This window comes from Podarcis tiliguerta (assembly GCF_965153285.1).
Source record: "Podarcis tiliguerta genome assembly, chromosome: 1".
In the NCBI taxonomy this organism is placed as follows: Eukaryota; Metazoa; Chordata; class Lepidosauria; order Squamata; family Lacertidae; genus Podarcis; species Podarcis tiliguerta.
In genome coordinates this window covers 63,617,757-63,629,505 of record NC_139534.1, presented here as the reverse complement: position 1 = coordinate 63,629,505, position 11,749 = coordinate 63,617,757, and positions in this window count along the sequence as shown.

Sequence of the window (11,749 nt, the reverse complement as noted above, 5' to 3'; positions counted from 1 at the left end):
GAAGGCTCATTTCCATGGACTGGCTGGATGCAGAGGAGTGGGGCCAGCTGGGGAACCAACAGCGGAAGAAGGCTCAGAGCCAGGGGATTGGTGGTGGGATGACAATGAGTGTTCAGAGGGAGAAGAGGGAGCAGACTGGGAGGAGGTGTCAGAAGTTGAAGAGCTAACAGGGTTTAGTGAGCAGGAAGAGGCTGTGGCAGAGGGCAGTCCAGAATCAGAGGCAGAAGCGGAGGCTGGAGAGGAGGTGGGCCGAGAGGTAGGAGGCAGGCTGCTGAAGAAGCCAGGGAGTCTCCCCCTCCTGCTAAGACCAGCTCCTCTCTCCCCTAGTCTCCCAGAACATGCAGAGAAATGAAAAGGGTGGAGCAATGAGATGCAAGATGATGGAGCCTTAGGCTGTTGGGGAAGGAACCACGGGAGAAAGAGACATAGAGAGTGGTGGGAAGGTGGGGACCTTCAATCCTCACAACTGTTTCATTGGGGCAAGACCTACTAGAAAAGGTTGCTGTGACCACTAGGACTGAGCTGTTTTGTTTCTCTGACTAAAGAATTATCTTCGCTGACACTGGGTCCTTTGTTGCTTTATTACTGCCCTCCGCCTGACTCCTGGTCCTGACACTCATGCACATTGAAATATAGCTTCTTCAACGTGGAGCTAACACCAGCTGTTCTCAGGCTGACAGACACCTGAACAATGGGATTACCAATTGGCCAGAGGAAAAAAGGAAAGGAAAACACAGCCAAGCCTCCTGTGCCCTTAAAATCAGCCTGATATACAAGAATTAGAAGGTGAAGATTTCACAGCGTGACCATCTGTGCATAGTTGTAATTCAAATGGCTCTTCAAAGGCCCGTCTACGGGGGCCAGTTGAAAAGCTGGCAACTGCATGCAATAAGCCTGCCAGGAAAGGGCCTTGTCTCTTTTGGCAGGCCTTTCCCAAGAAAATTAAGGATTTTGTTCATAGCTGTGATGGTCTGGACTTGAACATTGCCAAGGATTTGGGCACCGAGAAGGAAAGGCACCCTAATGACATGGAAAAAGCTGATGGGGGTGGCATGGAATTGTATGACTAACCAGTCCCAGGGAGAGTATTGCAGCAAACTACTGTACAAATTATATGATTCATTAAGCATACTCTGTTGTGGGTGTGGTATGTCTCCACGGCAACACAATAGTATTCCTTTCTGGGCTTCCCTGTACTCCACCCAAGTCTTCCCCTTCTGTGAGTGGGAAATGCATATGGTTGTATAGAGACTGTGTGAGAAAGAGAATGGGAAGATCAGCATGCATCTTGTCATAGCATGGTCCTGAGGGGGAACTTCACTGGTGCAATGTTGGTCTTCTCTTCCACACTGAGGCGTTACACCTCAGCAGTGTTTTAGCAGCAATGGAACTGCTTTCTGCTGCCGCTGCTGCAGAAGCAGGGCCACAATGCAGAAATCAGCATTGTATCCATAAAGATAGAAGGGATCTAGTCCAGGTGTAGGGCACCGTTGGCCCTCCAGATGTTGCCCCAGGAAGCATGGGTGATAGCCAGGGATGGTAAGAGTTGTAATTCAGAAACATCTTGGGGTGGGAGCAATGTTCCCCCACAGCTGAACTAGTCTAAAAGACAACATATTTGCATCTTCTCCTAAAAGCCCGTCAAGGAACACAGCAATAAAGAACTTTGCCATGTAGGGGTTATTATTATTATTATTATTATTATTATTGAGGGCTTGCAATGTTACCAGTGTGTTGCAGAAAACAACAACAGTGTCTTATAACACTGTAAAGATGCTACAAAACTCTTTGCTCCCTCATTACTTGTGTTTCTCAAGATCCACGGTTCTCTCTGTAACAATAGCTAAAGACTGGAGGAGGATCTCTCCATCACAAGATGCAAAGGCTAGGAATTTGGATGTGAAACCCATATTTAAATCTCCATTTAGCCCTGAAACTCACTCGATGTTCTTTGGCAAGCTGCCAACTTTCAGACAAACCCAATTTAGAGGGTAGTTCTGGTGACCCACTGGGTGGCCAGGGCTCCTTGGAGGGAGGCCACGCTCACATTTTTTCAGGATGGACATCTGACTTATTCTACCAAACAGCACTTGACTCCCACCTACTCATGTCCCTGCTGGAGGGAGAAATGCTTTTGCCTCAGCTGCTCCTGTACCAAGAAGGAACGAGTTGTGAGGGGTTGCATCCACACAGCCTAAGATGTTGTGATTTCTTTTTTCTTCCCTTCAACACTTGGAGATCTCAGGGAGATCCTTCTTAAAGCTCTTTCTAATCTCTGAATAAACTTCCTTCCTTCTCTTCCTTCCCAGCTTCCCTGCACTTGGGTAAATCAGTTGGTGTAAAATCAGACAGGGACTTTTAGCACTTCCAAGTCTTTGTCCATTGAGCGTGAATTGTTGAGGCACCTGCCATGGGCACTAGAATAGGTAGCTGAGATGAAAGTACAATCGAAGCAGAGGAAACAATGACTCATAAGAGATAAGACTAGCATACTGGCTTCTTATCTGATTGAGTGCAGGTAGATAAGGTGGGAAGTCCCTTCGGTATTCCAAGCCAATTTGCTCAGTCTGACATCACCTGCTTCTTTTAAATGCCTACCTTCCCTCTCACCCATTTTAATTCTCAGTCTTGGTGACTGAATGGAGCTCGGCAGCCCCTCCCCCTTCCCTCCCTCAAATATCTAATCATACTGCAAATTGATTCATAAAAGGACTTTGGAGTTAAATAAACTACTCTGCGGCCACATGAAGGCGATTTGGGCGTTGACAGATGATAGCTCTCTTGAAGTAGGGAAACCACATCCAGGAAGGGCAAGAGTGGCCATTCAAAGGAACTTATCTTAACTTTCCAAAGGTCTCAGAGTGTACTCAGGCGGCACACTAAAGCCTGTTGTGTGCACAGGCAGAGCGCCACACCTGTGCAAGGACCATCTGCTGGCAAGTCTTGCCTTTCACCCATTCTGCCCGTTTCATTTCAGTGATTTATTGGTGGTTTTACATCACCAAGTTAGCAGTAACATTTTAAAAACCCCACACCATCTGGTGACTCTATGCACATGCAATCATCTGTAATCTCTGGCACTGAACATATGGCTAATCCCCCTTCTACACCCACCATCTCAAAAATCCAGGAAAATAGCAGCTGGGGACTGTAGCTGGGGACTGTAGACACCCACCTCTTCACACGCTGAGAGCCATTACAAGACTATTGTGCGGTTGGTCTAGTCTTTGGACCCGCCAGTTATGAACTGCACACAGATTTTTAAAAATCCACTCTGAATGTTGAAGAACTGATTGTGCACATGTCACAGTGCAAACCTTTTACAGTTAGTTTCTTAAAAGTGGATTCCTTTCTTCCCAGTCCCATATTTCTGAAACGAATTGACACGTTCAGGGCTGAAGTGAGACATGAAGCCATACCCTCGCTTCTGAGATCTCTGGTTCCAGGTGTCTGGGTGGAGACTCACTGTGGATCATGCTAAGCAACATCCTGCATTGGGTTCACACAGCAGACAACCAGATGCCTCTGGGTAGGCTACAAGCAGGGCATGAGGGAAATAGCTGTCTCCCACTGTTGTTCGACGGCAACAGCATATTCATATGGCTCATATAGCTCATCCTCCATGAATTTGTCTAACATAGAACATTGGAGGAATTAAAGAACCTTTTAATGAGGGTGAAAAAGGAGAGCGCAAACTATGTTCTGAAGCTCAACATCAAAAAAACGAAGATCATGTCCACTGGTCCCATCACCTCCTGGCAAATAGAAGGGAAAGAAATGGAGGCATTTCTTCCCTTGGGCTCCATGATCACTGCAGATGGTGACAGCAGTCACAAAATTAAAAGACGCCTGCTTCTTGGGAGAAAAGCCTAGACGGCATCTTAAAAAGCAGAGACATCACCTTGCAGACAAAGGTCCATATAGTTAAAGCTATAGTTTTCCCAGTAGTGATGTATGGAAGTGAGAGCTGGACCATAAAGAAGGCTGATTGCTGAAGAATTGATGCTTTTGAATTATGGTGCTGGAGGAGACTCTTGAGAGTCCCATGGACTTCAAGAAGATCAAACGTATCCATTCTTAAGGAAATCAGCCCTGAGTGCTCACTGGAAGGACAGATCCTGAAGCTGAGACTCCAATACTTTGGCCACCTCATGAGAAGAAAAGACTCCCTGGAAAAGACCCTGATGTTGGGAAAGATGGAGGGCACAAGGAGAAAGGGACGACAGAGGACGAGATGGTTGGACAGTGTTCTTGAAGCTACCAGCATGAGTTTGACCAAACTGCGGGAGGCAGTGGAAGACAGGAGTGCCTGGCGTGCTCTGGTCCAGGGGGTCACGAAGAGTTGGACATGACTAAATGACTAAACAACAACAGCAAAAGTACATTGAACCTAGCTGGAAGCTTCTGTATGCTCCACCATTGAGCTATGATCTCTCTACAAAGGAGCAGAAAGCAGCAAAGACACATTATGGCACATGATAATTATGAAGCTACAGTTTTATGATAAGTTGCTGTCAAGGTGGGAGCATCCTTATATAAGCAATATTGATCACAGGCTATGTATTGTGTTGGGCACAACTTTAGTCTGGAAAGGTGCCCCTTAAGCCACATTTGACTATATATTTATAGAGACAAATATATATAACACTAATAACTATTCAATAGTTTGCAATCTCTGAAATCACAACGCAATCAAGGCAAAGTCCCAGGATTGCATCATGTGATAGCTCGGTTCCACTAATCTGCCCTTTCATTTTCTTAATAACTCATTACTGATGAGCAATATTTTTCCTATGAAAGCAACTTTTCCGATCAACTAAAATATGAGTCAAGTTTTCAGTAAGTTGAGTTTCAGCGTGCCTCAGGCAACAATTCATTGAAGTTTTGTCTATAAGAAAAATAGTTGATGATAGCCACCATAGAGTGTGCAATCGTCTTCATTTTTTCTTGGGAGTAAGCCCTACTGAACATAGTGGGACTCCCTTCTAAGGCTGTTCACACACCATACCTTTGAAGCAGATTTGAAACACATTCTGCCCCCGCAAATCCTGGGCTCTGTAGTTTACCCCTTGCAGAACGACAATTGCCAGAAACCCTTAACAAACTACCGTGCCCAAAATTATCTGCGGGGAAGAATATGTTTTGAATGTGCTTCAAAGGTATAGTGCATACACAGCCTAAGTAAACATACACAGGATTGGATGGAATGACTGCTCATATGAATCTAAGTACAGTGGTACCTCAGGTTAAGTACTTAATTCATTCCGGAGGTCTGTTCTCAACCTGAAACTGTTCTTAACCTGAAGCACCACTTTAGCTAATGGGGCCTCCTGCTGCCGCCATGCGATTTCTGTTCTCATCCTGAAGCAAAGTTCTTAACCCGAGGTACTATTTCTGGGTTAGCGGAGTCTGTAACCTGAAGTGTCTGTAACCTGAAGCGTATGTAACCGAGGTACCACTGTAGATAACATTAGCTGCCGCAGGAGGCATGCTTCACTTTTGTAGTTTTCACCCACAAGGTTTGAAAAATAAGCTATAGGGTTTGGCCTGTCCTCCTGTCCTCCATTTCCAGAGCATCACATTTACTGAAGTCACATGATGATATCCCAGAATTCCTCTAGTTTCTTTTCAACCAAAGAACACAAGAGGAGCCCATCTTGTGCAGCATTTTCCTCTCACAATGGCCAACCAGATGCCTATGGGAAGTTGATGAGCAGAGCATGAGTGAAATAGCTCTCTCCCACTCCTTATTCTCAGTAACTGGAATTCAGAGGCATGCTGGAGGAAGTAGACAGCCATTGTCAGCCTTCTCGTCCATGAATTTGTCTCCTCAAAATATACTCTTGCTGATTCTATATAAAGCATCTGCTTACAGAAGTCATCACCTGCCACTTTTACATTTGAATTTCGTGTCCTTTTTAACAGACACACCGTCTGCCTTTTTACAGCTCTTTTTTCTTCGTCATTAAAACTTTGCAGCAGCCCACATGCATAGCAGAGTGTTGATGAGGCGCATCCCATGCGCACCATTGGGAAAGCGCATAATCTCCTGCTCAGGTGATTGTTAATGCCTTTCCGTTTCTTAAATTACTGAGGAGGCATTACATCAGGGCATTTCAAAACCCTCAACGGAAGGAAGCAAAGTCTGTGACATGCCCCAGAGAAGCTTGTTAGCAAGGCGTGTTCAGAGGATCTGAATACCTGATGGAGGAGGAAGATGAAAAGTGCAACTTGACGAGATTGCTCCACCCACCAATATTGAATTAGCAAACACCAAGGGGCCAAACCTGCTGTGCCATGCTTATCTCATCAACTTGAAAGGAAAAGCAGAGGTACCAACATGGAGCACTTGGCACCCGTAAATGCCTTGTGCTGTCAAGCTATTCTACTTGTTCTGTTCTGGTTTGTTTGGTGAAAATAATAAATTATCCAAACATATGCTTACTGGGGCATCTTTCAGGCAGCAGTGAATCCATAAATCATTAGGCACACCAAGTGGATCAGCCGATGCCTGCATTAGAACAATTTATCATATGCGAGAGGGTGTGTGCAATTTTCAGTCACAAGCATACATACTAATGTATTTACACTATGCGATTCACACAAGCAGATTTTCCGTCTAGAGAAGGCAAGAGAGAAGGAAGGAAAGGATTCCTTCCATGGAGAAATCCCATAGGAACAATGTCTCCCTTGAGCTACCTCCCACCCCCACTCCTCTTCTTGTATACATACTGCTATAGTGTTGAGGCTGCATCCTTACGCACAATTATTTCTAAGGTGCACCTAAATCTCTGGTCATAGCTCAGCGTCGCCTAACATAGGCCTTGCCTGAATATAGTCCCAGAGTCAAACCTTGCCATCTCCAGCTAAGCCTTAGTATAAAGCAGTTTCCCATGTTCCTCTCCTGAGTGTCTATTGTAAAATAAATAAATGAATGGCATGGCCTGTACACTAGGCATACAAACCAAAGACAGAAATAGATTAGCTTTGGGCTGGTTTTTTTTAAAAAAGGATGACTTGTTGATCTGCGTTGATAGAATAACAAAATAATCACCTCACATGGTCTTAGAATACACAGGCTTCCTTCCTTCCTTCCTTCCTTCCTTCCTTCCTTCCTTCCTTCCTTCCTTCCTTCCTTCCTTCCTTCCTCCCTCCCTCCCTCCCTCCCTCCCTTCCTTCTTTCTACAGTTTAAATGTTGAATGTATTCGGCAGCAGGCCTTTTTCAGCCATTTGCTCGCTGACATCTGAAATGTTGCCCCTGCTCACATGTTGAAGTGCCTTTCAAAAACTGACCATTGAGAGGCTGCCAGCAAGAGATTAACAGCTTCTGACACAGAGTGTGAGTTAAATCAACGATTGCAGTGGAATCTTGGTGGCTTCCCTTGTGGCCACAGCTCAACAGAAATCTCTACCCTTAATGCTCCACAAACAACAGATATCTTCCCTCATTGAAATCTGGAAGGAAAGGAAAGTTCTATTCCATGGACATTTATTATTATTATTATTATTATTATTATTATTATTATTATTATTATTGGTTGCTGCTTGGGTATTTCACAACATGGAATTGTACCTTCAGTTGCACTGACCTCATTTGTCTATTCCAGTGAATACACAAATCTGGGGCTGAGGTCCAGCCCTCTCCCACTGACAATCACCCAGCTCCAAGGTATACTATATCTATACTGCCAAAATAGTGTAACACATCTCTAAGGCCATGATCTTTCACAGCCATGATACTGTAGCAATTTGCAGCTTGAGTGAATGTGATCCTTAACTTGGTAAACTGAAAGTGGTTTTGCTCATTGAATTTTTCCTTCAGTGGGCTTTGCATCAAACACCAGCATTTCTTTCCTTGCAGGCAATTTGCTCCCCATATGTGGTGCAGGAGGGTTTCACCAGGGAAACCAGTGTCATGTTTAAAATAAGGAGAAATTATTCTCTAGCTGCCAGTCATATCACTCTTTGGAAAAGTGAACTGTGTGGAATTGTGCCAAGTGCCAATCATCCAAAGCAGTTTGCAGGAAATGCTGCGAGCTGGTCATGCCATCATAATCAGGAGAGTCCACAGAACAGGAATTGCACGCCAGCTTGCCAGGAATTTGAAGTCAATGCTAAGAATGTATGTATAGTGTGAGAGGGTGTCAAGGATACAGCAGAACTGGAGCTACAAATGTACAGTGCTCTTCATGCCCCTAACTATCCTATAGTCTTGGAATATAAACACAGTAAGGTAGGAACTTTATGGGTTTTTTTGGGGGGGATGGTTGTAGTTAAAGTATTTGACCCCCCCCCCCAACTAGTCTGGCAGCTGCTATTATTATGCAGATCCGAATGTATTTTTTCTTAGACTTGGAACACACTGGTTGCCTGCATTTGTAAGTAATCCGGTTCCCAAAGCACCAACCCAGGCCAGCTACATAGAAAGTAATGGAAGTTTTTAATGGCAGTGTCAGTAATTGTCACAATCCTTGGACTCTGGCTCCTCCATTAATTAGGTGGAAGCAGCTCTGCAAATCCACTCTCCCAATGAGCAAAGTATCATATAAATAGCACAGCCTTCCTGAACCTGGTGTCCTCCAAATGCTGTTGAACTACAATTCCCATCATGCCACCGCAACCAGGAGAGTCGGCAGAACAGGATTTTCCTGCAGCTGACACTGGTTTCTGTGTAGCCTACTGTATGAAGATAAGAATCGCATTTGTTACTCCACCCACATTTGTCTCTAGTCCCATGCACCTCCGACCCAACTCTTCACTACCATGGAACATTTCCTGTCAGCAAAAGTGACCCACAGGTCAAAAAAAGTCCCCTACCCCTGATCTAAAGTGTAAACATTATAGTACAGCCGCCATTATTTTTATTTTTATTAAATTTATTGGCTGCTTTTTTTGCCACAGGCAACTTAAAAGAACTTACACACAGAAATCCACCGAAAGAGCTGTAGATCCCAGCATGCCTAAGTCTAGGAGGCACATAGTCTTCTGCTCTGTTAATGGAGAAATCTGAGGGCTCCCTTGGACAAAAAAACAAGGACACCAGCCAGGAATACCAGGGCAAAACAGCAGCCAGTAGGCTTGGTCTTTCTTGAAGACTGTCGCGACAGGACTCCCACCTGCCACCAGGTGAAACAAAATGGAAGCCCCAAACAAAAGAGAACCCAAACTTTAATTAGCTGCTAATCCCTATATGATAGTGACAGTACCCAAACTACATCACTAATACATCATGGTTACATCATGAAAGGTGAGGTCTGGTGGCAGTAATCTGAGCATCCTGGACCCCATGGTTCCCCTTGCCCTCCACCAACCACCCATCAAGTGTAACAAAAGAGACATTTACATTTCCCTGTTTCCCAGCCATGTTAACCACACCATCTTGTCTTCATATGGGTTTGTTATTTCTGGAATGGCTACCTGCCTGGCACTCAGGTATCAGGATGCCAGGAATTATCACTCAGGTAGAGAGGCTGCTGAGTAGCTGAGCTCACATGTCTATATGAATGTCTGAAGGTTTCCCAGTGAGCCAGTACATAGATACATTTATCAGTGAATTCTTACATTTGGTATTGTGCAGCAGAGGCCCTTTGAAAAGATAGGAAGAAACTGTGTTTTGTGGGGAGAAGTCACGAAAGTCACAAAAGTGATTGTGCTGATTTTGGTAGTGGGCTGCATGTGCATGATATCTGCTGGAGGGGCACCCCACCACCACCCATACATAAATTCCTGCACCAGCTCTCTGTATGAACACGGGTCACAGACACACATGCCGTCCTGTTTGCTTTTCTGTATTGTACCGGCTTGTCTTTCCAAAAGCCACAGTCCAAGTTTCTGCTCCCTCCCCCTCCCCTGTCTCCCCTGATCTGTGTTGCCAGCTATAAAACCAACTCTTTCTCATGTCTGTGTGCATATCTCTCTCAATGCCACATTCCTGGCCTGGTGAACTGGGCAATAAATTCCTCTCTTTCCGCAGTAATGAAAAACCTGCCATTCAGGATTTGCACTTGCACTTTGGACCTTTATTCCTTTGGCTCAGCAGATAATTCTGAATGGTCGGCCCTTTTAGCCTTTCTTTGCTACTGCCATTAAAACGTTTAGATTAAATCTACACTTTGAGAGCGAAAGCGAAACAATCCTCAAGTGCCAATTCACTTCGCACGGTGAAGTCTATGAACACCTACAGGGAGCCACCAAAATGTCACAAAACAGTGGGCAAGATTAAGGCTGGATTCTTTCTCCAAGAAGGCAGGACTGACCCTTGACACTGGATGTAAAGGAAGGTGCTTTGACCAGGGCAGCCATGGGGGGAAACTATTACGAAACTATGAAAGGGACACCTTTCATCTGCTCATCCTACCAACCAGGGAAGAAACCTGCGTAACTTGGACTCTCTCATACTGCACTTCTGAATACTGCTTGGTCTTAGCAAAAAGGCAAGCTGGTTAATGATAGGATATGTTGGTTTCTACTGTCTTAACAAAAACTTAAGTGAATTCATTGACGGGGCTGTGGCAAGACAAGGTGATCCCATGAGCTGGCCCCCTCCCACAGAACTCACAAAGCACCTGCCGTACCCAAGAACTCCCTGCTGCTGTGAAAACAGTGCTTTGCCAGCCATGTACAGGCCTTCGACTCTTTCACTGCTGCAATGCAGAAGCCACATTGGCTCTGTCGAATACAACTGGCCTAGTTACCGCTTTCCAGCTGTCTAGCCAGCAGGCAATCGTAGAGTAAGGTCAACGAGGCGGCCACCCTTTAATAACCAGCCTTTACCTTCCTTCCAGGGGTGGGGTGGGCAGAAGGCAGATTATTCTGCAGTCAACACACCCCTCTGTGATGGGCCTCCTTTAAGCTCCTAACTTGTTCTGCACTTCACTCATTTATTTGACTGCAAAGGGCCAAAATTTATAAAAAGGTGGATTGACGGCCATGTGTGTTATCACCAGAATCTCTTATGGAAACCATCTTTTTAAAAAACCCAGAAACCTAAATAACATCTATCTCTGTAATTGCCAGCTACACTTGCACCAGAGCAGCCAAGTGCAAGCATGATTTGAAAAAAAATAAATCCAAGGTGAAAATTTGCTGTTTTAAATGTAAAATTGAATTTTTTAAAAATAGAAATCTGTGTTTTCAAGGCATTTAAGAAAAGGCAAGATTCCTTAAGAAAAAGCCTTTCACTCTGTCCAGCATGACATTTGCTCATGCAGGACCTCCCAGCCCCCGCCCCCAGACACACCCCAAAAATGAATACAGGTCCAAGATTCATTTGTTTCAAGGTGTTCAAAAATGCTGCCTGAATTCTAATCTTCTCAATTCCCTTTCCTGTTTTTGAAAAACTTACTTTTATCAGAATTGATGGGCTCCTTTGTCAACTGGGCATGGATTGAGGAACCAGCCAACTGTTAAAATGTGGGCCAATCCAGCTTTCAAAGCTCATCCAGGTGTACAGGATGGAAGCGACTTCTGCTTCTCTGCATGATAGAATGCCCTTGTGTGAAATAGGCTTTCAACACAGGAGATTCAACATACTCGTATACCAGCAGAAAGGTTGTTCATAATGGAGCTTTTGATTATGGAGCTGGTTTCAGGTTCAGTCGCCCAAACTTTAGAAACTAGTCAATTTCTGGCACACCAATTATTGCATTTCCCATTCTCAAGACTCCTCCATTTCTCAATAAGCATGTTGTTGCACGCCATCCCAATCTCCAAGCAATGCAAGGCTCGAGGGATTCCAGGTAGCACTTA